Genomic DNA, 5,813 nt, shown 5'->3' with positions numbered 1-5,813 from the left:
AAACCAAAATGCTACATGGTAAGTAATAAAGGAACAGCAGAGAAAAGAGTGTTGGGGCTCAGAGGAGCAGACTATACCATTTTCAGGGCTGGGGTGGGTGAGAAATTACAGAGTCAGAAAAGAACTGTTGAAAACAGGGGAGCTCTCATCCTTAAAAACAGTCAAGATATGCACAAGATAAGGAGCAATGGTGGAAATTCTAGATCAGGATGGCAAATGTATGGCTTGGGGCTGCTACTCTCTTTCACCTTCCCCTGTTGCCCGGCCCCCATGCCCATGACAAACATCAGTAATCAATCATGGGATTCTTTCCCCTTGAGCTCAGGGCCTGACCAGAATCCACTGTGAACAGCACACCAGGCTTCTTCTACCAACGCGTAGGAGATGGCACCAGAGGAAGCCTGTTGCTCCTCCTCACCCTGCCCTATTGCCTCCCTGGTGGTCACAATTTATTGTGTACTTACTGTGTGCCAGGAGTTGTGCTGAGCTCTTTACACACACCTTCCATTTAATTCACTTACCACATTCTCAGGAGTTAGGCATCCTTCTGGTTTTACACATAAGGAAAATGGGGCACAGAGGTGTTAAAAGCCTCATAATGGCAGAGCCAGGATTCCAATCCAAGCCCACCTGTCTCCCAAGCCCAGCCTGGGAAACTGCTAGATAGGTGGGATAAGCCAGTATGGATGAAGACCTGTGGTTTGGGCCTTGTTTAGGCCTGAAGATCAAGACTGACTAGGCTGCAGTGGAGCCTGAGGTCCAGAGAACGGAGGACACTAAAAATGCTTTTGTTTGTCCATTCATTCCTCAACACCCGTTTATTAAGTCCCTGCTACATGCCAGACACCTTGTAGATCCCGGGGGAATAGTGGTCAAACAAGAGAGACAGAACACCGCACCCTCAATCAGGGGAGACTAACAAATAAGCCAGTCAAATGTATGATACGTCAGGTGATGTATGTGCTAAGGGGAAAAATGAAGGCTGGGGAGTGGTGGAGAGAGTCACATAGAGCTATGTGAGGACTCAGGCCTAGGAGATAAGGGAAGGCATGACTCAGGGGCCTGAGCTTCTTGGAGTGACTGATGTATATCGAGATAAAGGCCCTAAGGAGATGGGTCCTGATGCTCTCAGGGAAAATAATGATGGTGTTGGGAGGAGTCTGTTGTGGGGGAGGAAGGAGGGATTGCCAGGAACTGAAGGAGTTCCGGGGCCTTCTTCACTCTGACAACAACGTGGCTGAGGGAGAGGGAGTCTTACCCAGAATACCCCCAGCTGCCGGGCTCTCTCCTTGCTCTGGCAGATGTGGGATGGAGGCAGAAAGTCCCACTCATGTGTCATACATTTTTTGAGCATCTAATGAAATAAATTTCCCCAGGTGCAGTGACTCAAGCCTGTAATCTTAGCACTTTGGGAGGCCGAGGCAGGTGGGTCACCTGAGGTCAGGAGTTTGAGGCCAGCCTGGCCAACATGGTAAAACCCCATCTCTACTAAAAATACAAAAATTAGCTGGGCATGGTGGCATGAGCCTGTAGTCCTAGCTACTCGGGAGCCTGAGGCAGGAGAATTGCTTGACTCTGGGAGGCTGAGGTTTCAGTGAGCCAAGATCACTCCACTTCACTCCAGCCTAGGCAACAGAGTGAGACTCGGTCATAAAATAAAATAAAATAAAATAAAAAGACTGGGCATGGTGGCTCATGCCTGTAATCCTAGCACTTTGGGAGGCCGAGGCGGGTGGATCACCTGAGGTCAGGAGTTCGAGACCAACCTGACCTACATGGTGAAACCTCATTTCTACTAAAAATACAAAAATTAGCTGGGTGTGGTAGCAGACACCTGTAATCCCAGTTACTCAAGAGGCTGAGGCAAGAGAATCACTTGAACCCAGGAGGCAGAGGTTGCAGTGAGCTGAGATGGTGCCATTGTACTTCAGCCTGGGCGCCAAGAGTGAAACTCCATCTCAAAAATAAATAAAAAAATAAAAATAAAAAAATAAATTTCATTCCTCTGCCCACTGCCAGTATCCAGCCCCACTGATGAGGCTGGGGTGAGGTGGGAGGTAACTTTTCAGCACCTGGGCCCTTACGTCCAGCAGGACCATGAACAGGGGACTTACTGTGCCAGGAACAATAGAAAATATGGCAACTGGTGTTTGCCACTATCAATGAGGAACTTGGAGTTTTGCTGAAGGAGGAAGATTGTAACCGCTCAAGGGGTTCACCTTGCCCGCTGGCTCGATGGAGCTGATTGATCAAGACAGGGAATTGCAGTAGAAAAAGAGTAATTCACGCAGAGCCGGCTGTGGGGGAGACTAGAGTCTTATTATTACTCAAATCAGTCTCTTCGAGAATTCGGGGAGCCGAATTTTTAAGCATAACTTGGTGGGGGGAAGCCAGTGAGCCAGGGGTGTTGATTGGTCAGGGATGAAATCATAGGGAGTCGAAGCTGTCTTCTTGCACTGAGTCAGCTCCTGGGTGGGGGCCGCAAGATCAGACGAGCCAGTTTCTCCATCTGGATGGTGCCAGCTGATCCATCAAGTGCAGGGTCTGCAAAATATCTCAAACACTGATCTCAGGAGCAGTTTAGGGAGGGTCAGAATCTTGTAGCCTCCAGCTGCATGACTCCGAAACCATAATTTCTAATCCTGTGGCTAATGTAAGTCTAGTCCCCAGACAAGGAGGAGGTCTGCTTTGGGAAAGGGCTGTTACCATCTTTATTTAAACTAAAACTTTTATTAAACTAAAACTAAGTTTCTCCCGAAGTTAGTTCAGCCTATGCCCAGGAATGAACAAAGACAGCTTGGAGGTTAGAAGCAAGATGGAGTCGGTTAAGTTAGCTTTCTTTCACTGTCTCAGTCCTAATTTTGCAAAGGTGAAGGTGGTTTCAAAATGACTATCCATGAGTTTGTAAAATAATCCAGGATGCCTGTTGTTCATAGCACATAGCCTACTGTGTGTCTAAGCTGATAATCAGCTAGACTTTGGGGAGAGAAAAATGCCAAAAGAAAATGGCCGAGGAAGACATTGCTGCTGGAGGTGTCATGGACGTTAATACTGCTTTACAAGAAGTGCTGAAGACCACCCTCAGCCACGATGGCCTAGCATGTGGAATTCACGAAGCTTCCAAAGCCTTAGACAAGTGCCAAGCCCACCTTTGTGTGCTTGCATCCAACTGTGATAAGCCTATGTATGTCAAGTTGGTGGAGACCCTTTGTGCTAAACACCAAATCAACCTAGTCAAGGTGACGACAACAAGAAACTAGGGGAATGGGAAGGCCCCTGTACAACTGACAGAGAGGGGAAACCCTGTAAAGTGGTTGGTTGCAGTTGTGTACTAGTTAAGGACTATGGAAGGAGTCTCAGGCCAAGGATGTCATCGAACAGTACTTCAAATGCAAGAAATGAAGAAGTAAATCTTTGCCTCACACGTGGAAAGAAAAGAAAAAAGGAAGGAAGGAAGGAAGAAAGGAAGGAAGAAAGAAAGAAAGAGAAAATGTTTCTGAAGAGGCCAACCCATATCCCCTCCAAAGTGCATCAGGGGAGTCCCTGCAGGCAGAGTCAAGATTCTCTTCAGGAGGAAATCTGAGAGTTCCCTAACAAGGCAATGAATGGGTAACTGATTCCCCACAATTCCACATCATAAAATGCAATGGCAATACAAATTAGCCCAGAAAAAATGTAAAGCAGGCATGTAACCATATATCCTGTTTGGCTACACATCCACATATGCGTGTGCACACACACACACACACACACACCTGCGGCACATCTAATTTTGAGCAATAAACCCTATTAAAACTGGTTGTGAAATGTACACCCAAAGTAACTAAATAAGATGATTTATTGTTTATTATTATTTCCTATAAATCTCCCTAATGTTGGAGGATTTCCATTAAAATGATTATTTCAGATCCAGATTTGGTAGCCCTTGTTTCTGGAGGTCATTAGATAGCAGTATTCATTGTCTACTAAAACTACTCCTAGTCCATGATACCCACATCAGGTTATTTGCATCCAAGAGAATGCTTGGCGTTCTGTGCTCCAGTGCAGAGCAGGGTGGCAGGGCCCTACCATATGCAACAACCTGCAGGGCACAGACACTGATCCTTTGGAACTGATGCTGGTCAGTGGCCTGCATTGTGCCTAACAGTTGTGTGGGTCAGTAGGAGGCAAACTAATGGGCTATCTCAATGTGGTTTCAAGTTAAAAATAAAAGAATCCAGGACACATCTTTGTTTTACCCAACTGGAAATTACAAGCAGGATAGTTCATATTTTTGCTTATATATTGTGTCAAAGGCTGGAAGAGGATCAACAAAAGTCACAAACCATTTAATATGATTTTTGGCAGGTGTTGTCACAAGATCATATAAATTATAGCAGATGACTGTGTTCCCAGCCTGTGAGCTATGAATATAGGTCAGGCATGCAAATTATTAAGCAAAGCCATGCAGATGGATATTGCCTGCACATGCTAGAATAGGACTAACTCGTTCTGGTTTGGCAGAGATTTCTCTTATTTTAGTACTTGTCTTAATCCATTAAGTGTTGCTATAGAAGAATACCTGAGGCTGGGGAATTTATAAAGAAAAGAGGTTTATTTGGCTCACAGTTCTGCAGGCTGGGAAGTTCAAAAAGTATGGTGACAGCATCTGCTCAGATTCTGGTGGGGGCTTTTTGTGCTATGTCATAACATGGTGGAAAAGTTCAATGATGAGTGGACATGTGGGAAGAGACAAAACCCAAGGGGCATCCTGGCTTTACAACAACCCATTCCTTCAGGAACATTGCCACGAGAACTAAATCCATTCTCGTGAGAGAGCTGGAGTTCAACAAATCATTCAAGAGGGATCTGCCCCCATGACCCAAACACCTCCTGCCAGGCACACTTCCAACACTGCCACGTTGGGGATCAAAGTTCAACATAAGTTTTGGTGGGAACAAACTCAAACCATAGTAGTACTGACTGTCCCATGTCCTGTGAAATCCCTTGGTCCCTGGCAAGTCAGCAAGGTTGATCACCCTTGCTGGAGGCCTTCCTCCCAGGTGGTTACCCCTAGCTGTGTATTCACATTTCAGGGTGAAGCACTAAACACTGACTGCAATCTCTGCAGGGAAGCGGGGCTTGTTGACTGATGGAGCTTGCCACAGAGTGTCAGAGCATCAGGTCAGCTCCTCATTGAGGAAACCAGCACACATCAGCCACTGGAGGCCCTTTGCCTGGGATGCTCCTTTTCTCCACAAATGAATCCTCCGGACCCTGGCCTGTAGATTGTAAATTAGGTTGCTCACTTTCTGGGGACTGGGGTCCCATCATTCAATATGTAGATGGTGGCTTAATCCTTATGTTTAAACTTGACCTTACCTCCTTCTCCCAAATCTGTGTGGCTCAGACCTCCCATTCTACAGTTGCTTCAGTTCAATTTATATGACAAATAACTCTCCTTTCTCCCCTGGGTGGAGGGGAGCCCTGGCCGAAGAGGGTAGAGAAAGTGGCCTAGGGTTTCCACTTATGCCCCTGTTTTCCTGTTTACAGTCTCACACTATACCTCACCTCTTGAAGTGTGGATCCTTTCTGAGACTCTGGGGGTGGAGTAGGGAGAATCTTTTTGATTCCTCTTATTTTCTCCCTCTGGGGCATCCAAGTTAGAACATGCACCATTCTGCCAAATTACCACTCCTTTGTATACTCTCTCCAAAATATGTGTCGAAATTCTTGATTACTGTTTTCTCCTCTCTTATCCTTATTGTTCTTGAAGGATTTTACCTGTGCTCTTCCTCTACTGTCATTTTATTAGGATTTGGGGAAGGAGAGGA

The 5,813-nt window shown here is 46.1% G+C and overlaps 2 pseudogenes; one reads left to right on the top strand and one right to left on the bottom strand.

Moving 5' to 3' along the window:
- The window catches only part of LOC105503072, a 29,908-nt pseudogene extending 27,809 nt beyond the window's left edge, over positions 1 to 2,099 (bottom strand).
- Positions 2,100 to 3,005: 906 nt separating this feature from the next.
- On the top strand, positions 3,006 to 3,402 carry LOC105502560 (annotated as a pseudogene).
- Positions 3,403 to 5,813: the final 2,411 nt, after the last annotated feature.

The sequence above is a fragment of the Colobus angolensis genome, unplaced genomic scaffold (genome assembly GCF_000951035.1).
Source record: "Colobus angolensis palliatus isolate OR3802 unplaced genomic scaffold, Cang.pa_1.0 Scaffold12, whole genome shotgun sequence".
NCBI lineage: Eukaryota > Metazoa > Chordata > Mammalia > Primates > Cercopithecidae > Colobus > Colobus angolensis.
Note: the sequence above shows the minus strand (reverse complement) of the source record. Positions and strands in the feature narration are given on the sequence as shown.